The sequence below is a fragment of the Sciurus vulgaris genome, assembly GCF_902686455.1.
Source record: "Sciurus vulgaris genome assembly, chromosome: 1".
Taxonomy (NCBI): Eukaryota; Metazoa; Chordata; class Mammalia; order Rodentia; family Sciuridae; genus Sciurus; species Sciurus vulgaris.
This window is the reverse complement of record NC_136461.1, coordinates 50,109,207-50,131,784: the sequence shown is the minus strand read 5'-3', so window position 1 is coordinate 50,131,784 and position 22,578 is coordinate 50,109,207. Positions and strand designations below refer to the sequence as shown.

The 22,578-nt window shown below is 36.9% G+C and overlaps 1 pseudogene across 1 annotated transcript; it reads right to left on the bottom strand.

Annotated features, from left to right (window-relative positions):
- Positions 1 to 338: 338 nt before the first annotated feature.
- LOC306659663 (MICOS complex subunit MIC25-like) lies at positions 339 to 3,149 on the bottom strand (annotated as a pseudogene). Its single transcript has one exon. The product of its transcript is annotated as an MICOS complex subunit MIC25-like (transcript).
- Positions 3,150 to 22,578: the final 19,429 nt, after the last annotated feature.

The window sequence follows — 22,578 nt, the reverse complement described above, 5'->3', positions numbered from 1 at the left end:
CCCTGTGACCTCCTCACCTCTCAAAGAACCCATTACCCTAATACCTTTGCCCTGGTGCTTAAGATTGCATCATATGCATTTTGAGAGGATACAAACATTCAGACCAGAGTGGTACTTATAAATGTTTTACATACATACACATAACATACACATATGTAGAAAATAAACCTTCTGTGCACCAGAAAGTTACTATTATATGGAATTTATCAGATGTGTGGTAGGCTATTTATTTTCTTCACCAAATACTTCTAAGTAAGTCTATATCCAGGAGTGTTTTTTTTGTTGTTGTTTGTTTGTCTGTTTTTTTATGTTCAGGAGTTTTTTTTCCCCCCTTTTTTTTAATTTTGGAAATTTAATTTATTTAATTTATTTATCAAGTCTGTTCTATTCTATACCCAACAAGTGCTGTAAAAGTCATTCAAATGACTGCCATCGTTAATAACATTATAACAGCGCTTTGGGGTTGCTGTAACAGAGTTCTACAGATGGGGTGGCTTATAAAGAGTACACATTTACTTCTCAGTTCTGGAGGCTGGGAAGCCCAAGGTCAAGTTGCTGGCAGATGCATTGTGAGATGAGGTCCTGCTTCCTGGGCAGAGACAGCCCCTTCCCTCTGTGTCTTCACACAATCCAAGGGGCAAAGGGAGCTCCCTGGGGTTCTTTATCGTGCTCTCCTCTTTGGAGGCGGCCTCGTGGCATTGCTATGAAGACAGTTTATATGTCTCAGCGTTCTTCTTCTCCATGAGTCCTCCCAGATCCTCCTTAGAGAAGGTGTCGCCATGTCTGAGCTCGGCCTCTCTGCTTTCCAGTTCCCTGGCCAGCTGGGCTGACTTCTGCTTCTCAGAGTCAGTGCTGGCCTCCTCCTGGGGCAGGGAGGCCTTCAAGTGCTTGGTGGCTGCCTCTCTCTCCCTCGTCACCTCCTGGAACAGCTCATCCTGGATGGAGGCCTGCTCCTGTTTGAACCTCTTGCGATCCTCCTTTACCCCTGAGGGCTGCTGGCCACCACTGGTCTTGAATCTGGGCAGTTTGGATTCTTTCTAAGGCGCTCTGGAGCTGCCTTCTGCAGGGCTACACCTACAAGATGGAGAGGTGGGTTGCTGCCATTTTGAAGGCTAGCAGGGATCCTTCATGAGGTTCACCACATTTTCCGACAGTCAGATGCCCAGCAGCATCCTGACTTGGTCCTCCTGTTCCATGCTGAAAGACACCTTGTCCTCTTGCAGCTCTCTGCACTTGGCTTTGGCAGGAGGGTGTCAGAGTCATGGACAGGTAACCATAAGAATTGTCTCCAGAGCAACCAGGAAGACGCTGCACTCTGTGCACGCTGCGCCAGCCTTTTCCCATTTTTTAAAATTGTGATAAAATACACATTATATAACCATAGATGGTTACCATCCTCACCATTTTTAAGTGTAGTTAGTGGTACTAAGCACATTCATAGTGCCGTGTGACCATCACCACGCCCACCTCCATAACTCTTCATTCCATAAAACTGAAACTCTATACCTATCAATCAATCCCTCCCTACTTCTTCCTCCCCCCTTCAGCCCCTGGCAATCACAATTTACTTCTGTCTCCATGATTTTAACTACCATAAATACTTCATATAAGTGTAATCATATAATATTTGACTTTTAAGGACTGGCTTATTTCACTTAGCATAATGTCTCCAAGTCTCATCCATGTTGCAGCATATTTCAGAATTTCCCATCTTTTTATGGTTTAATAATATTGCATAGTATGTATATACCACGTTTGCTTATCCATTCATCCATAAATGGACATTTGGGTTTCTTCCATCTTTTAGCTATTGTGAATGATGATGCTATAAACATGGATGTACAGATAATCTCTTCAAGACTCTGCCTTGAGTTTTTTTGAGTATATAACCCAGAAGTGAAATTACTAGATCATATGGTAATTCTAGTTTTAATTTTTTGAGGACCCACTATCCTGTTTTCCGTAGTGTTCATACCATTTTACATTCCCATCAAGAGTGCACAAGTTGTCCAATTACTTGATATCCTTGCCAACACTTATCATTTTCTAGTTTTTTGATAGTGAACATTCTAATAAGCATGAGATAGTATCTCATAATATTTTAAATTAGTATTTTCCTAATGATTAGTGATGTGGAACATCTTTTCATGTGTGTTTATATATCTTCTTTGGACACTGAGAATAACAGAGTTCAAGTTCTTTACTCATTTTTGAATTGAGTTGCTTGGTTTTTTTTGTTGTTTTTATTACAGAGTTTTAGGAGTTCTCTGTGTATTCTGAATATTCATCCTTTATCAGATATATGATTTGCAAACATTTTATTCCATTTTATAGGTTGTATTTGTACACTGTCGATGGTGTTCCTTGATACACAAAATTTTAAAATTTTCATGAAATACAATTTATTTTTTCTTTTGTGGCCATTTTTGGTGTCATACACAAAAAATCATAGCTAAATCCAATGTCATTAAGTTTTTGTCTTACATTTTCTTCTAAGAATTTCATGTTTTAGGTCTTATATTTAGATCTTTCATTGTTTGAATGTGGATATCTACTTCTCCCAGCATGATTTGTTGAAAATACTATCCTTTCACCATTGAATGGTTGAATGGTCTTTGCATTCTTGTTGAAAATCCTTTGATTACCTTTGCAAGGGTTTATTTCTGGGCTTTTTATTCTACTTCGTTGTTCTATACACTTGTGTTTGTGCCAAGATATGATGACTGTAGCTTGGTAGTAACTTTTGAAATTAGGAAGTGTGAGTTTTCTTGATTTGTTCTCCTTTTTTTTTTTTTTTTTCATTACTAGGGATGGAATCCAGTGCCTCACATACTCAAGATCAGTGCTCTACCACCGAATTACATCCCTAAATACAGATTTTTTTTTTCTAGTTTGTTTTGACTATGGGGTCCTTTGAGATTACATATGAATTTTTAGATGGGTATTCTAGTTCTTCAAAACTTATTACTGAGATTTTAATAGGGATTGCAATGAATCTGTAGATTTCTTTGGGTAGTACAGACATTTTAACAATATTAAGTCTTCCAATGCAAGAACATGGGATGAGTTTTCATTTTTTTATGTCTTTAATTTCTTTTAGCAATGTTTTGTAGTTTTCATTTCACAAGTCTTTCATCTTCTTGGTTAATTCGTATGCATTTTATTCTTTTGATGCTATTTAAATGGAATTTTTAAAAATTCTCATTAGATTGTTTTCGTGTTTAGAAATGCAACTAATATTTGTGTGTTGATGTCATACCAGCTACCTTGTTTTTCAGTTACTTTGTTTCATTCACTTAATTCTAACTTTTTTTTTTTTTTTTTTTTGCTTTTCGTTTTGCTGGTATCTTTAAGATTTTCCACAGATAACATCTCGTCTGTCAACACAGAAAAATGTACCTCATTCTTTCCATTTGGATGCATTTTGTTTGTTTATTTTTCCCTGCCAGATTGATCTGGTTAAAACTCCCAGGACTATGTTGAATACAAATAGAAAAAGCAGGTACCCTTGCCTTGTTCATGATCTTAAAGGAAAAGCTTTCAGTTTTTCATCATTGAGTTATGTTAGCTATAGCTTTTTTTTAAATTTATTTTTATTGTAAACAAATGGGATACATGTTGTTTCAGTTTGTACATGGAGTAATAGCATACCATTTGCATAGTCATATATTTACATAGAGTAATGATGTTTTATTCATTCCGTTATTTTTTTCCTTCCCCCAACCCCTCCCACCTCTCTTTTCCCTCTATACAGTCCCTCCTTCCTCCATTCTTGTCCCACTCCCACCCCCCATTAAGTGTCATCATCCGCTTATCAGTGAGATCATTCCTCTTTTGGATTTTTGAGATTGGCTTATCTCACTTCCCATGATACTCTCCAATTTCATCCATTTGCCTGCAAATGCCATAATTTTATTATTCTTTATAGCTGAGTAATATTCCATTGTATATATATATACCACAGTTTCTTTATCCATTCATCAATTGAAGGGCATGTAGGTTGGTTCCATAGTCTGGCTATTGTGAATTGAGCAGCTATGAACATTGATGTGGCTGTATCTCTGTAGTGTGCTGATTTTAAGTCCTTTGAGTACAGGCTGAGGAGTGGGATATCTGGGTCAAATGGTAGGTCCATTCCAAGTTTTCTAAGGAATCTCCATACTGCTTTCCAGAGTGGCTGCACTAATTTGCAACCCCACCAGCAATGTATGAGTGTACCTTTTTCCCCACATCCTCTCCAACACCTATTGTTGCTTGTATTCTTGATAATCGCCATTCTAATTGGGGTAAGAGGGAATCTTAGTGTAGTTTTGATTTGCATTTCTCTTATTACTAGAAATGTTGAACATTTTTTCATATATCTGTTGATTGCTTGTACATCTTCTTCTGTGAAGTGTCTGTTCATTTCCTTAGCCCATTTGTTGATTGGGTTATTTGTATTCTTGGTGTAGAGTTTTTTGAGTTCTTTATATATTCTGGAAATTAGTGCTCTATCTGAAGTATGAGTGGCAAAGATATTCTCCCACTCTGTAGGCTCTCTCTTCGCATTGCTGATAGTTTCCTTTGCTGAGAGAAAGCCATTTAGTTTGAATCTATCCCAGTTATTGATTCTTGCTTTTATTTCTTGTGCTATGGGAGTCCTGTTAAGGAAGTCTGATCCTAAGCCAACAAGGTGAAGATTTGGACCTACTTTTTCTTCTATAAGATGCAGGGTCTCTGGTCTTATTTCAAGGTCCTTGATCATTGTGAGTTGATTTTTGTGCAGGGTGAGAAATAGGGGTTTAGTTTCATTCTGTTGCATATGGATTTCCAGTTTTCCCAGCACCATTTGTTGGAGAGGCTATCTTTTCTCCATTGCATATTTTTGGCACCTTTGTCTAGTATGAGAAAATTGTATTTATTTGGGTTTGTGTCCGTGTCCTCTCTTCTGTACCATTGATCTACCTGTCTATTTTGGTGCCAATACCATGCCATTTTTGTTACTATTGCTTTGTAGTATAGTTGAAGTTCTGGTATTGCGATACCCCCTGTTTCATTCTTCCCGCTAAGGATTGCTTTAGCTATTCTGGGTTTCTTATTCTTCCAGATGAACTTCATGATTGCTTGCTCTATTTCTGTGAGGTACGTCATTGGGATTTTAATTGGAATTGCATTGAATCTGTATAGCACTTTTGGTAGTATGGCCATTTTGACAATATTAATTCTTCCTATCCAAGAACATGGGAGATCTTTCCATCTTCTAAGGTCTTCCTCAATTTCTTTCTTCAGTGTTTTGTAGTTTTCATTGTAGAGATCTTTTACCTCTTTGGTTAGATTGATACCCAAGTATTTTATTTTTTTTGAGGCTATTGCAAATGGAGTTGTTTTCCTCATTTCCCTTTCAGCTGTTTCATCGCTTGCGTATAAAAATGCTGTAGATTTATGTGTGTTGATTTTATAGCCTGCTATTTTGCTGAATTCATTGATGAGGTCTAGAAGTTTTCTGGAGGAGGTTTTTGGATCCTCTAAATATAGAATCATGTCATCTGCAAATAGTGACAGCTTAAGTTCCTCTTTTCCTATTCGTATCCCTTTAATTTCTTTAGTCTGCCTAATTGCTGTGGCTAGAGTTTCGAGGACAATGTTGAATAGAAGTGGTGAAAGAGGTCATCTCTGTCTTGTTCCCATTTTTAAAGGGAATGGTTTCAGTTTTTCTCCATTAAGAATGATGTTGGCCATGGGCTTAGCATAAATAGCCTTTACAATGTTCAGGTATGTTCCTACTATCCCTATTTTTTCTAGTGTTTTCAGCATGAAGGGGTGTTGTATATTGTCAAATGCTTTTTCTGCGTCAATTGAAATAACCATATGATTCTTATCCTTAAGTCTATTGATATGATGGATTACGTTTATTGATTTACGAATGTTGAACCATCCTTGCATTCCAGGAATGAACCCCAGTTGATCGTGGTGCACAATTTTCTTAATATGTTTTTGGATACGGTTTGCCAATATTTTGTTAAGGATCTTTGCATCTATATTCATCAAGGATATTGGTCTAAAATTTTCTTTCCTTGATGTGTCTTTTCCTAGTTTGGGTATGAGGGTGATATTAGCTTCATAGAATGAGTTCGGTAGGGTACCCTCCTTTTCTATTTCCTGGAATGCTTTGAGAAGTATTGGAATGAGTTCTTCTTTGAATGTCTTGTAGAACTCGACTGAGAATCCGTCTGGTCCTGGGCTTTTTTTGGATGGTAGATTTTTAATGGCTTCTTCTGTTTCATTGCTTGATATTGATCTGTTTAAATCGTGTATGTCCTCCTGGTTCAGTTTGGGAGGAGCATATGTCTCTAGAAATTTGTCAATGTCTTCGGTACTTTCTATTTTGTTGGAATACAGATTTTCAAAGTAGCTTCTCATTATGTTCTGTATCTCAGTGGTGTCTGTTGTGATATTTCCTTTTGCATTATGTATTTTAGTAATTTGAGTCTTCTCTCTCCTTCTCTTTGTTAGTGTGGCTAAAGGTTTATCTATTTTGTTTACTTTCTCAAAGAACCAACTTTTTGTTATGTCAATTTTTTGAATAGTTTCTTTTGTTTCAATTTCTTTGATTTCAGCTCTGATTTTAATTATTTCTTGTCTTCTACTACTTTTGCTGTTATTCTGTTCTTCTTTTTCTAGGGCTTTGAGCTGTAATGTTAGGTCATTTAATTGTTGACTTTTCATTCTTTTCTGGAATGCGCTCCATGCGATGAATTTTCCTCTTAGTACCGCTTTCATAGTGTCCCAGAGATTTTGATATGTTGTATCATCATTCTCATTGACCTCTAAGAATTTTTTAATCTCCTCCCTGATGTTTTTTGTTATCCATGTTTCATTCAATAGCATATTATTTAATCTCCAAGTGTTGGAGTAATTTCCTTTTTTTACTTTGTCATTGATTTCTACTCTCAGTCCATTGTGATCTGATAGAACACAAGGCAGTATCTCTATTTTTTTGCATTTCCTAAGGGCTGCTTTGTGGCATAACATATGGTCTATTTTCGAGAAGGTTCCATGTGCTGCTGAGAAGAAAGTGTATCCGCTCGTTGATGGATGGAATATTCTATATATGTCTATTAAGTCTAGGTTATTGATTGTGTTATTGAGTTCTATGGTTTCTTTGGTTGGATTTTTGTTTGGAAGATCTATCTAGTGGTGACAGTGGTGCATTAACGTCGCCCAGAATTATTGTGTTGTGGTATGTGATTCTTGAAATTGAGAAGGATTTGTTTGATGTACAGGGATGCACCATTGTTTGGGGCATAAATATTTACTATCATTATGTCTTCCTGATTCATGGTTCCCTTAAGCAGTATGAAATGTCCTTCTTTATCCCTTCTGACTAACTTTGGCTTGAAGACCACTTTATCTGATATAAGTATGGAAACCTCCGCTTTTTTACTGAGTCCATGTGCGTGGTAGGTTTTTTCCCATCCTTTCACCTTTATCTGTGGATGTCTTTTTCTATGAGATGAGTCTCTTGCAGGCAGCATATTGTTGGGTCTTTCTTTTTAATCCATTCTGCCAGTCTATGTCTTTTGATTGAGGAGTTTAGGCCATTAACGTTCAGGGTTATTATTGAGAAATGATTTGTATTCCCAGTCATTTGGCTTATTTTTGGTTTTTAAGTTGGCTTGGTTTCTCCTTTGAGTGATTTTTCTCTAAGGTAGTTCCTCCCTTTGCTGACCTCCATTGTTGTTTTTCATTTCCTCCTCATGGAATATTTTGTTGAGAACATTCTGTAGTGCAGGCTTTGTATTTGTTAATTCTTTTAACTTTTGTTTATCATGGAAGGATTTTATTTCATCTTCAAATCTGAAGGTTTTGCTGGGTATAGGATTCTTGGTTGGCAACCATGTTCTTTCAGAGCTTGAAATATGTTGGTCCAGGCCCTTCTAGCTTTTAGAGTCTGGGTTGAGAAGTCTGCTGCTATCCGTATTGGTCTCCCCCTAAATGTAATCTGATGCTTTTCTCTCGCAGCCTTCAAAATCCTATCTTCATTTTGTATGTTAGGCATTTTCATTATAATGTGCCTTGGTGTGGATCTTTTGTGATTCTGTGCATTTGGTGTTCCGTAAGCCTCTTGTATTTGATTTTCCATTTCATTTTTCAGGTTTGGGAAATTTTCTGATATTATTTCATTGAATAGGTTGTTCATTCCTTTGGTTTGTATCTCTGTGCCTTCCTTAATCCCAATAATTCTTAAATTTGGTCTTTTCATGATGTCCCATAGTTCTTGGAGATTCTGTTCATGATTTCTTACCATCTTCTCTGTTAGGGCGACTTTATTTTCAAGATTACATATTTTGTCTTCATTGTCTGAGGTTCTGCCTTCCAAGTGGTCTAGTCTGTTGGTGATGCTTTCCATTGAGGTTTTTATTTGGTTTATTGTCTCCTTCATTTCAAGGATTTCCGTTTGGTTTTTTTGAGAATCTCTATCTCTTTGTTGAAATGATCTTTTGCTTCCTGCAGGTGCTCTTTCAGCTTATTGGTATTATTATTCATTGCCTGCATTTGCTCTCTTATCCCATCCTTTGCTTTGCGAATCATCTTAATCAAGTATAATCTGAAGTCCTTTTCTGACATTTCTTCTAACATACTGTCATTGGATTCTATTACTATAGAATGTAGATTAGTTTGGATCATTTTCTTCCCTTGTTTTTTCGTGTTGTTCATGTATCTTCCCCTCCAGCGCTGCAGATCTGGGGTATTGCAGATTTCCCCCTGTAGGCTTATAGTGGCCCTATAGGTTTCCAAAACCCTTTCTTTAAGGGGAGATCAATATTAGCAGTGCCCAAATCAGACACTATGCAATCCTAGACCAAATAACCCCTATGGGGACAATAACAAAATTGTCATAATAAACAAAATGTGTTCAAATGTTATCTTCGGTAAAACAAACAGGTTTACAATAATGTCTGCAGTTTCTACTGGAGGACAAAGAGGATACAGAGGGATGAAGAATATGGCTGTTAATGGGATAATAAAAGAATATACAGAAGTTCTAGAAAATAGAAAGGGTGAGCGTGTAATCAAAAGAAATCGGATGTTAGCATGTAAATAAGGGAGAAAGCGATTCTGAGGGAACAGGTAAAGAGAAGGAAAAGAAAGCAAGAAACATAAAGAAATAAAAACTTAAATATTTTTTTTAAAGAGGAGAAAAAAGAAAATCTACTGTATAACAGTCATATACTAATGAAACTTCCCAGTGTTCAGTATCCTGATGTATGAGAGGTACCTGACAATGAGCTTCAAGCCTCCAGCAGGCGTCTCAGTATGGGATTTGCCCCACCCAAAGATCGGAGCTGCGGCTTCCAGGATTATCCAAGATGGCTGCTCTGGCTTCCAAATGTGTTGGCAAATGGGGAGCTGTAGCTCAGGCGTGATGTGATCAGCTGGAGGTCCTGGAGACAGGATGCAGTTGTCCGGCAGTGGTCCTGGAGGTCGGGTGTGTTTGGTGTGGTTGTGGGATCCAGGAGGCTGGGTGCAATCAATTGGTCTGGGTTCCCGGTGATAGGGCACAGTCAGTTGGTCTGGGGGTCCTGGCGGCAGGGAGCAGTCAGTTGATGTGAGGGCCCCAGAGGCAGGGAGTGATCGGTCGGGCTGAGGGATCCTGGAGACGGGACTCAGTCAGTCCGGCCAGGGGTCCTACAGGGCCTGGCTGTTGTCTCAAAATGGCGGCAGCCACGTGTAATCAAACCTGCAGGTACTGTAACAGTGAACTTCCAGGCAGCAGCAGGCAGCTGGTTCTCCACTGGCGGTCCGTGGTCAGTCTGCTGGCAGCTCTTGGATGATCAGGAGGTGAACCTCGAGCGTTGGGTGCTGGATAGGGGTAAGGCAGGCGATGGACAGGCGAGAGGCAGGCAAATGGCGGATGATAGATGCCTGACAGTGAGCAATCTGCCCTCAAAAAAGGCGTCTATATGCTGGCAGATTGCAGGTGATCACAGGTGATCACAGCAGACAAATGGGGTAAAGAGCAGGGGATCAATAAGCAGCAAAAACTGCCTCACCGAGAAACAGATATCCTCTGCTTGAATCCGGCGTTGCGGAGGGACAAGGAACGCAGCCTCCCTCTAGACCGCCATCTTGGAACTGTGCTATAGCTTTACACATATATTATGTTGAGGTAGTTTCCTTCTTTTCCTACCTTCTTAATTTTTTTTTTTACCATGAAATGATGTCAACATATATAGCAAGTGCTTTTTATGTGCATGTATGAATATGTAAAAAGGAAGCCCAGAATTGTAATGCATGAATAAAATAATGACCTTAAAAAAACACTACAGGTTTTCTTTCAAGAAATGTCTGTTTAGTTCATCTGCATTTGTATTGATTGGGTTATTTGGGTTTTTGGTGGTTAAGTTTTTGAGTTTTTTATGTGTTCTGGATATTAATCTTGTCCGAAGAGTAGCTAGCAAAGATTTTCTCCCATTCTATAAGTTCTCTCTTCACATTCTTAAGTTTCCTTTGCTCTGCAGAGCTTTTTAATTTGATGCCATCCAATTTATTAATTCTTGGTGTTTTTCTTGAGCTTTAGGGGTCCTGTTGAGAAAGTCATTTCCTGTGCCTAATGTTAGAATGTTAACCCTAGGTTTTCTTCTAGGACTTGCATAGTTTCTGGTCTAATTCCTATGTCTTCGATCCACTTTGAGTTATTTTTGTGTAAGGTGAAAGAATCTAATCTCATTTTTCTATGTATTGATAATCAGTTTTCCTAGTACTACTTATTAAGAAGGTTATCTTTTCTCCAAGTATGTTTTTGGCACCTCTCTGTGTCTTCTATTCTGTTCCATTAGTCTGGTCTGTTTTTATGCCAGTACCATGCAGTGATTGTTACTATACTCTGTAGTATAACTTAAAGTCAGGTATTATGATGCCTCCAGAATGCTTTTATCCTTTTTTTGGTGGTGGTGGGGGGGCGAGGAGTTCTTAGAATTGCTTTGGTTATTTTGTTTCTTTTATTCTCTTAAATGAATTTTAGGACTTTTTTTCTAGTTCAGTGAAGAATGTCATTGGTATTTTGATGGGGATTGTATTGAATCTGTGTGTTGTCTTTGGTAATATGCCTATTCTAACAATATTAATTCTGCCTATCCATGAACATGGGAGGTCTTTCCATCTTCTTGTGTCTTCTTCATTTTCTTTCTTCAGAGTTCTATAGTTTCCATTATAGAGAAATTTCACCTCCTTGGTTAGATTTATTCCTAGGTTTTTGTTTATTTGTTTGTTTGAGGCTATTGTAAATGTGATTGTTTTTCTTGATTTCTTCCCAGCAGACTCATTATTAGTGTATAGAAAAGCTATTGATTTTTGTAAGTTGATTTTGCAACCTGCTGCTTTGCTGAATTTGTTTATTAGCTCTAGTAGTCTTATGGTGGAGCTTTTCAGATTTTCTAAATATAGGATCATATCATTTGCAAACAGTGATAATTTGACTTGTAACTTTCCTGGTTTTGTCCCTTTTATTTCCTTCTCTTGTCTCATTTCTCTAACAAGAATTTCTAGGACTATATTGAATAGGAGTAGTAAGAGTGGATAACCTTGTTTTATTCCAGATTTTAAAGAAAGTGCTTTCAGTTTTTTCTCATTCACTAGGATGGTGGCTTTGGGTTTGTCATATGTAGCCTTTATGATGGCAAGGTAAGTTCCTTCTATCCTAGATTATTCAGTGTCTTTTTTTTTTTAATCATGAATGGGTGCTGAATTTTGTTAAAGACATTCTGTGCATCTAGAAATGACTGTTACTTTTGTCCTTACTTCTATTTATGTGTTGAATTATTTTTATTGATTTGCATATGTCAAAACACCCTTGCAACCCTGGGGTAAAACCAATTTGGTGATGATGTACAACCCTCAATACATTTTTGACAATGATTTGTTAATATTTTATTAAGGGTTTTTGCATCTAAGTTCATTAGGGATATTGGTCTGTAGGTATTTCCTTAATGTGTTCTCATCTGCTTGTGATATGAGGGTGATATGACTTCACAGAATAAATTCAGAAGGGTTTCATTCCTTTTTATTTCATGGAATAATTGGAGGAGCAGAGGTATTACTTCTTATTTAAAGGTATGGGTAGAATTCAGTTGAGAATCCATCTCATTCTGGACTTTTCTTTATTGGAAGACTTTATTACTCCTTTTATCTCATTGCTAGTTATTAGAATTGTTGGCCTCAGATCTGCTATTTTGCTGCCACCATTCCTCTGCCTCCTCTACACCACTTTATAACCCAGATTGTTAGCCTGTGAACTCCTAATCAGCCATTGGTCCAATTGTTATTAGCCCATGAAATTCCACTACTTAAGAAGAGCTCCACCACCATTCTCTCTCTCACTCACTCCTACTCTCTCTCTCTCTTATTGCCTCTCTAGCTCTCTCTCTCTCTCTCTCTCTCTCTCTCTCTCTCTCTCATTTTCTCTCTCTCTCTCACTCTGCCTATCTACTTAGTAAAATCTCTTGCCTGAGTTCCCGCATTGGGAGTGGTTTCTGGGTGCTTTCATTGGTGCTGTGACTCGGATGGGCTCTTCTACTGCCACTTAGGCTAGTGGAATCCCATCTGTGGCCCCAGACCCCCACACTCCCAAGGCTCATCTCACCTTTCATTTGCCTGGACACTCTCCTCCACATCCAGACACTGGTCTCATTTGGTAAGTGGTTTGTCCCCTGTGTTTTGGTTACCTGGGAAGTGACAGTTGAGTGTCCAGCACCCCTGAGACTCTCTGCGGGTCAGGGGAACCCCCAGCCATGGATCTTGCAACTATGGCTTAATCCCTATACTGATTGCTGTGGGGGAGCTCTGGGTTGATGGGGGACTCTTTCCTGAGAGGTGGGGGATTCTTTCCTAAGAGGACTGCTTCTTGTGAGAACTACTCTGGTCCTGGGTTCTCTCTATGACATTTTTGTCTCTACGAAAGCCCTGGTGCCCGGCACCCAGGTACCCATACGGGCTTAGCCTTGACACTTATCCAGTGGTAGTGACAACTCCCTGGATAACTTGTCCTTCGCTTGAGTGATTCCTTGGGGCTGAGGGACGCCTCACCTCTATATTCACCAATTCCTCTCTTGCAATCTCCACCCATACCCCCCTGGGTTGCCTCTTAGTTAATTTAAGAGTCCCTCCACTTCACTCTGGACCTCAAACCAAATGGCACTTTAGATCCCAACATTTTTAGGGATCTTTTTAATTTCTGAGAGTGCTCAGGGAAATGGAAAGAGATTTCCCTACATTCAAGTTTTCTCTTTCTTGTGAACTTTCTCTCTCTCTCTCTCTCTTCTTCTTCTTCTTCTCCCTCCCTCCCTCTCTCTTCCTTTCTCTTTTTCATGCTTTCATGCTGTTTTACTAAAATAATTAATGACCATTATCATTCTTTCTTCTAGGACTCTGTTTTGTTTTTCTTAAATGCTATATTTTTGATCCTACATACTTAGGTTAATGGTTTTTTGATCAGTTCTATTTTTATTCAACTGTAGAGTTATTTTTGAACATCTGTTACATTGCAATGGGGATTCACCTATAAAAAGCTACAAGGCCTTTGCTTTTGTGTTATGTGTGTATCCTGTTGTCTGATATCATGTTTTCTGTCTATATGTGTGCATCCAAATATAGCACTCATGAATGAAAATTAAAAATGGATCCAGATACCTTTAATTCATATGACTTAAAATGGGTCAATTTAAAATTGGTTAAACAAATGAAGGTAAAATGTCTTTAAAATTACTTACCTCACAAGTCTCTAGGTGGTCAAATTAATAAAATGTTGATGTTTATAAAATGCCTAATAGCAATTGTTTCTAGGATTTTTCTTCAACAGGAAAGAAACAGTAGATAATGTTCAATACACTTACCTGATATCTTGATTTTTTACAATAAGATGAGTGAATTACATTTGACATGTATGGGATTACTCAAATGTGATTGTTAGAGTCATCTGATTAATTTACAAAGTTAAAATGGTAACTGTTAAATAACATCGAGTACTCTTAACTCCTTAAATTTCATGGGGGTAACATACTTAAACATTATTGGTGTTTTCATAGATTGGTATATAAAAGGGGTTTAACATTGCTTTGTGTCATCACTAAAAACAAGGTTACTAAGACTTAAGTCCTAACAGGTATAATTCTATACACAAAGGGACTCAAAATTTTCAACTGTGTTTCCATTAGAGTACTTTACATAACAAAATATTTCATCTTATTAAAATGGAGTAATTTATCTAAATTTCATAAGAGTTGTTTCAGAATGTGAACAAAAAGGGGTCAACATATAGGAAAGAAAAATAAAAGGTTCTAGGTACAAAAATATATTTAGTAGAGGGAGAAGAAAATATTTCTGGGTAGGAAAGTCTTTCTGTGATGAAACCCGGGATGGGATCCACAATCATTGCCTGCTGGCTCTCCCCTCATGGGGATCGGAACCGCCTTGACTGTGCCCCCTCCTCCCTAGCCAATATCCACTATTGGGTGTTTCTGCCTCTTGCCATTTCCGACCTACTCACCCACCACAGAATTCAACTCTGGACAGCCTTCTCTCTACTGGCAGTGAGTCCTCGGAGCTCTTCTATGGTTGCCCTGAACTCTCTCTGTCCCTCTCTCTCTCTATGAAAACACTAGCGCTGGGTCATGGTCTCCCTTGACTTTGGCTGCAAACCTGTCAGGGGTGGTGATAACCCTCACTGATGGTCTGCTCCTACGTGGGAAATCAGAGAGTTTGTGGGGACACCCCTTCCTCTCCTGTTTCCCTTCTCCGGTCTCCTGAGAACCCTTAGCCATGGCTCTGCCCAATCTAAAATTCTCTGCAACCCTTACGTAGGTACTCATATCTATAAACTTTCCTCTTAAAACTGCCATCATGGTATCCCAGCAGTTCTGGCATGTTGTATCACTATTCTTGTTTGATTCCAAGAATTTTTAAATTTATCCCTTGATTTCTCCTATCACCTACTCATCATTCAAAAGTGTAGTGTTCAATCCCCATGTATGTGTGTGTGTGTGTGTGTGTGTATGTGTGTGTGTGTGTGTGTGTGTGTGTGTGTGTGTGTGTTTTCTGGCATTGAGTTCTAATTGCTTTATAAAAGATCAAATAAAATGCAAGCAATTACATTGATTTGTTCGAATTTGCTGAGTTGCTTTGTGGCCTGAAATATGGTCTATTTTTGGAGCAAGTTTCATGAGCAGATGAGAAAAAAAGTGATTTTGGGCTGTTGTTGGATGAAATATTCTATATATGTGAGAAGTCTATTTGATTTATATGTGTGTGTGTGCGTGTGTATCTGAGGAGGTTTTACTGAGTTTATGTTTAGATGACCTACATATTGGTGAGAGAGGTATGTTGAAAGCATCCAGTTTTATGACATTGGAGTCTGAGTCTTTAATTTGAGTAGTGTCTATTTTATGTAATTAGGTGCACCAAAGTTTGAGGCATAAATATTTCTATCATTATATCTTCTTGTTGAATTGATCCCTTTGCCAGTATTAAAGATCTTCTTTGTTTCTTCAGATCAATTTTGTCTTGAAGTCTGCCAGTTAGATATGAGAGTAGCTATCCTGCTTGCATTCAGGCTCCATTTGAATGGCCTATACATTTCCATCCTTTTGCTTTTAGATGGTGGCAGTGTTTGCCTGTAAGATGAGTCTCATGCAAACAACAGATAGTTGGGAATTGATTATTCACACATTCTGCCAGCCTATGTCTTTCAATTGGAGAGTTCAGATAATTTACATTCAATATTATTATAGAGAGATGTTTATTAATTTCTGCCATTTTGATTTATTTCTGATGTTTAATTTGGTACTATTTCTTGTTTGCTTACAACTCTTCAAATAAAATTTGTTCATTTGTGAGCTTTGGCGTTTGTTTTTATTTCTTCTCTGTGTAGAAATTATTTAAGTATTTTCTGTAGCGCCAGTTTATTAGTCATGAATTCTTTTAGTTTCTCCTTATCTTGGAAGATTTTTATTTGTTCTTCAATTTTAAGGGATAGATTTGCTGAATATAGTGATCTTGGAGGACTATTATTTTTGTTCAGGGCTTGGAACACATCATTCCAAGTCTTCCTGCATTTTTAGAGTTTGTGCTAACAAATTGGAAGTGATTTTGATTGGTTTGCTACTAAATGTAACCTGATGTCTTTCTCCTGAGGCTTTTAAAATCATATCCTTTTTCTGTAAATTAGGCATTTTAATTATAACGTGTCATGGTAAAGTTCTTTTTTTGATCTGTCTATTTGGGGTTCTGAATGTCTCCTGTACCTGGATGTCCATCTCATTCTCAAAATTTGGACATTTTTCTGTTATTATTTTCCTTAATAAGTTATCTATGCCATTTACTGGATGCAACTGCTTCAATTTTAATGATTCTTAAATTTGGTCTCTTAATGTTGTTGTAAGAATTCTTGTTTATTCTGGTCATCATTACTTCTTTTCTTTCCTTTAATACTGTCTGAATGTTCAAGGCCAGCAACTTTGTTTTCCAGCTCTGAGAGTGTCTTTAGTGTGGTCTACTTTACTAGGGAGATTTTTTTTTTCTTGAACATTTTATTTGATTTATTGTGTCTTTCATTTCCAAGATTTCTTTTTCAATACTTTCATGTCCTTGTTGAATTTTTCATTCATATCCTTTCTGACTTCCTTAATCATTCAGTTATTTTTCTGTGTTTTCTCAGAGTTCATTGATCATTTTTACAATGCTACTTTGAAATTATATGGTATTTGATCCACTTCAATATCTTTAGGATCAGTTACTGATTGACTGTGAACTTTAGGAGGCATCATGTCACCTAGTTTTTTCATATTTTATAATCTTGTGTTGGGTTTTATGCATCTGTTGAGATGAATTTGTCTTCCACTTTTGTGGGCCTGTTTAGGGCACAGCCTTCTCTTTCCAGTGTGTTCTGGAATATCAGGTTGTTTTGAATTTTTCAATATATTTCCAAATGGGTTTTGTAGTATAGATTCCCTGTTAGTTCTTTGATTATGATTAGTGTACATTTTTTTTAGAGCCTGGAGATTCCATTTTCCTTGTAGGTCCCAAAAGAGTGGGGTCCTCCTTGTAGATCTGGAAATTGTGTTTTATACAGCAGGGTATGTGGGGTATACCCTCAGAGACTCTTCTTTTAACAATTCTGTATATTCTAAAGGTGTATTTGAATGATTTTGATTAAGACTCCTCAAAGTTGTGATGTCCATAACCATTGTGTTAATTCTCTCTTTTTGCTGTAGGAGTGAATGTATATGAGTAGGGCCTGAGGGTGCCCCTTAGGCATGTCTCTCGGAATCTGGTAATAAGTTATGAGTCTTGTCTCTCTATTCTTTGTATTAAAGTATTAATGAATGTTTAAAAATGATATATCATTTCTTTTTATTATTATTTTTTTATTTTTAGATATATGTGATGAGTATATTTTGAAATATACATACATGGAGAATAACTTCCCATTCTTGTGGTTGTACATGATGTGGAGTTACACTGGCCGTGTATTCATATATAAACCCAGGGTAGTATGTCTGATTCATTCTACTGTCTTTCCTATTTCAATATCCCCTCTCTTTCCTTCATTCCTCTTTGTCTAATTCAATGAACATCTACCTCCCTCCCAACCCCCTTGTGTGTTAGCATCCACATATCAGAGAGAACATTCAGTCTTTGTTTTTTGGGGGAGATTGGCTTATTTCACTTAGCTTGATAGTCTCCAGTTTCATTCATTTACTGGCGAATGCCATAATTCCATTCTTCTTTATGGCTAATAGTTCATTGTGTATACATGCAACATTTTGTTTATCCATTCATCTGTTGAAGGGCACCTAAGTTGGTTCCATAGTTTAACTATTGTGAATTGAGCTGCTATAAACATTGATGTAGCTGTTTCACTGTAGTAGGCTGATTTTAAGTCCTTTGGGTATATAATGAGGAGTGGGGTAACTCATTCAAATGGTGGTTCCATTCCAAGTTTTCTGAGGAAGCTCTCTACTGCTTTCTAGAATTGTTGTACCAATTTGCATTCCCACCAGCAATGTATGAGTGTACATTTCCCCCCACATCCTCACCAAGATTTACTGTTATTTACAATCTTAATAATTGCCATTGTGACTGGAGTGAGATGGAATCTCAGTGTAAACTTTAATTTGCATTTCTATTAATTGTTAGATGTGTTGAATATTTTTTCATATATTTGTTGACTATTCATATTTCTTTTCCTGTGTGCCTGGTTAGTTCCTTTCCCCATTTATTGATTGGATTATTTATGTTTTTTTTTTTTTTCATGTGTGTGTGTAAAGTTTTTTGAGTTCTTTGTATATCCTGTAGATTAATGCTCATTCTCAGGTACAGGTTGTAAAGATTTTCTTCCATTCTGTAGGTTCTCTCTTCATGTTCTTGATTGTTTCCTTTGCTGTGAAGAAGCTTTTCAGTTTGATACCATCCCATTTATTGATTCTTAATTGGACTTCTTGCACTTTAGGAGTCTTATTGAAGGAGTCAGTTCCTAAGCTGACATAATAGAGAGTTGGGCCTACATCTTCTTCTCATAGGTACAGGGTCTCTGGTCTAATGCCTTGGCCCTTGATACCCTTTGAGTTTTGTGCAGGGTGTGAGATGGAGTCTAATTTCATTTAGCTACATATAGATTTCCAGTTTTCCCAGCGCCATTTGTTGAAGAGGCTATCCTTTCTCCAATGCGTGTTTATGGCCTTTTTCTAGTATGAGATATCTTTATTTCTGTGGGTTTGTTTCCATGTCTTCTATTCTGTTCCATTGGTCTTCATGTCTGTTTTTGTGCCAATACCATGCCATTTTTGTCACTGTGGTTCTGTGGTCTAATTTAAGGTCTGGTATTTAATGTCTTTCACTTCACTTTTCTCACTGAGGATTGCTTTGACTATCTGGTTCTCTTATTTTTCCAAATGAATTTCATGACTACTTTTTCAATTTCTATGTAGAACATCAGAATTTTAATAGGAATTGCATTAAATCTATATAATGTTTTTGGTAGTATGGCCAGGTTGATACTAGCTTCATAGAATGAGTTGGAAGGGTTCCCTTCTTTTCTATTTCTTGGAATACTTTGAGGAATATGGTGTTAATTCTTCTTTGAAGGTCTGGTAGAACTTGGCTAAGAATCCATCTGGTCCTGGGCTTTTCTTTGTTGTTAGGCTTTTGATGGTGTCTTCAATTTAATTGCTGGAAATTGATCTGTTTAAAATTTTTTCTGTCCTCTTGATTCAATTTGAGTAGGTCATATGTGTCTAGAAATTTGTTGATGTCTTCATGATTTTTTGTTTTATTGGAATATAGATTTTCAAAATAGTTTCTGTCACCTGTATTTCAGTAATGTCCTTCATGATATTTCCTTTTCCATCATGAATTTTAGCAATGAGTTTTCTCTCTTTCTCTTCATTAGCTTGGCTAAGGGTTTATCAATTTTATTTATTTTTTCAAAGAACCAACTTTTTGTTTTGCTGATTTTTTTGGAATTGTGTTTATTGTGTCTTTTGTTTCAATTTTACTGATTTTGGCTCTGATTTTAATTATTTCCTGTCTTCTATTGCTTTTGGTGTTAATTTTGTAGTCTTTTGAGATGTAATGTTAGGGTATTTATTTGATGCCTTTCTATTCTTTTAGTGATTGAGCTCAATTCAATAAACTTTCCTCTAGAACTGCCTGTCCCAGAGATCTTGATATGCCATATCCTTATTCTCATTTACCTTTAAGTATTTTTTAAAATTTCATCTGACTTCTTTTCCTATCCATCAATCATCCAATACCATATTATTTAGCCTTCAGGTGTTAGAATAGCTTCTATTTTTTTAAATCATTGATTTCTAATTTTATTTCATTGTGATCTGATAGAATTCAGCCTATTATCTCTATTTTTTTTTTTTTTTTTTTTTTTTTTTTTTGCTAAAGGTTGCTTTGTGGCCTACTTTATGGTCTATTTTAGAGAAGGATCCATGTGCTGCTGAGAATAAACTGTATTTAGTCATTAATGGAAGACATATTCTATATATGTCTGTTAAGTCTAAATTATTATTTATAGATTTTAGTTCTGTAGCTTCTTTCTCTAGTTTTGTCTGGAGGCTCTATCCAGTGGCGAGAGAGGTGTGTTAAATTTACCCAGTATCATTCTTTTGTGGTCTATTAGGTTCTTGAAATTTAAAAGGTTGTTTTTTTTTTTTTTTTTTTTTTTTTTTTTTTTTTTGATGTGTATAGATGCTCCATTTTTGGGGGCATAAATATTTATGATTGTTATGTCTTGTTGATGTATAATTCCCTTAAGAAATGCCCTTCTATGCCCCTTCTGATTCACTTTAGCTTGAAGTCCACTTTATCTGATATGAGAATAGAAACTGCATACAAGATACAGGTGAATGATATGTTTTTTTCCCATCCTTTTACCTTCAGCCTACAGATGTCTTTGCCTATGAGGTGAGACTCTTTTGGGTCTTGTTTTTTAACCCAATCTGCCAGTCTATGTCTTGATTGTTAAGTTTAAGTCATTTACATTCAATGTTATTATTGAGAAATGATTTTTATTCCCTGTCATTATGATTTATTTCTGGCTTTTAATTTTAATTAGTTTCTCTTTTGGTTGACTAGTGTAGTTCCTCCCTTTGCTGGTTTCACTCTTTTTTTCATTTCCTCATCATGGAATATTTTGCTGAGAATGGTCTGTAGTGCAGGCTTTTTAGCTGTGAATTCTTTTAACTTTTTTTTCGTCATAAAAAGATTTTTTTCATTTTCAATTCTGAAGCTTAATTTTGTTGGGTATAATATTCTTGGCTGGCATCTGTTTTCTTTTAGAGCTTAGTATATCATTCCAAGACATTCTAGCTTTGAAGGTCTGGATTTTTAAATCAGTTGAGATCCAGATTGATTTCCCTCGAAGTGTTACCAGTCACTTTTCTCTGGCAGTCTTTAAAATTCTATCATTCTGTATATTAGACATATTAGTAATAACATGCCCTGTAGTGGGTCAGTTGTAATTTTATATATTTGGGATCTTTTTAAAATTTATATTTATTGTAAACAAATGGGATATATCTTGTTTCTCGGTACATGAAGTAGAGGCATACCATTTGTGTCATCATACATTTACATAGGGTAATAGTTTTTGATTCATTCTGTTTTTGTCCTTCCCCTACGCCTCCCACCCATCTTATCCCTCTATACAGTCCCTGTTTCCTCCATTCTTGCCCCCCTTCCACTGCCCATTATGTGTCATCATCCACTTATCAGTGAGATATTCATCCTTTGTTTTTTTCAGATTGGCTTATCTCACTTAACATGATCCAATTTCATCCATTTGCCTGCAAAAGCCATAATTTCATTATTCTTTATGGCTGAAAAATATTTCATTTTATATATATACCACAGTTTCTTTATCCATTCATCAATTGAAGGGCATCTAGGTTGGTTCCACAATCTGGCTATTGTGAATTGAGCAGCAATGAACATTGATGTGGCTGTATCTCTGTAGTATGCTGATTTTAAGTCCTTTGGGTATAGGCCAAGGAGTGGGTTAGCTGGGTCAAATGGTGATTCCATTCAAAGTTTTCTAAGGAATCTCCACACTGCTTTCCAGAGTGGCTACACTAATTTGCAACCCCACCAGCAATGTATGAGTGTACCTTTCCCCCCACATCCTCTCCAACACCTGTTGTTGTTTGTATTCTTAATAATCACCATTTCAATTGGGGTGAGATGGAATCTTAGGGTAGTTTTGATTTGCATTTCTCTTATTACTAGAGATGTTGAACATTTTTTCATATATCTGTTGATTGCTTGTACATCTTCTTCTGTGAGGTGTCTGTGCATTTCCTAAGCCCATTTGTTGATTGGGTTATTTGTATTCTTGGTGTAGAGTTTTTTGAGTTCTTTATAGATTCTGGAAATTAGTGCTCTACCTGAAGTATGAGTGGCAAAGATTTTCTCCCACTCTGTATGCTCTCTCTTCACATTGCTGATAGTTTCTGTTGCTGAGAGAGAGATTTTTAGTTTGAATCTATCCCAGTTATTGATTCTTGCTTTTATTTCTTGTGTTATGGGAGTCCTGTTAAGGAAGTCTGATCCTATGCTGACATGTTGAAGACTTGGACCTACTTTTTCTTCTATGAGATGCAGGGTCTCTGGTCTGATTCCAAGGTCCTTGATCCATTTTGAGTTGATTTTTGTGCAGGGTGAGATTTAGGGTTTTAGTTTCATTCTGCTGCATGTGGATTTCCATTTTCCCAGCACCATTTGTTGAAGAGGCTATCTTTTCTCCATTGCATATTTTTGGCACCTTTGTCTAGTATGAGAAAATTGTATTTATTTGAGTTTGTGTAGGTGTCCTCTCTTCTGTACCATTGATCTACCTGTCTATTTTGGTACCAATACCATGCCGTTTTTGTTACTATAGCTTTGTAGTATAGTTGAAGATCTGGTATTGTGATACCCCCTGCTTCACTCTTCCTGCTAAGGATTGCTTCAGCTATTCTGGGTTTCTTATTCTTCCAGATGAATTTCATGATTGCTTGCTCTATTTCTGTGAGGTACGTCATTGGGATTTTAAATGGC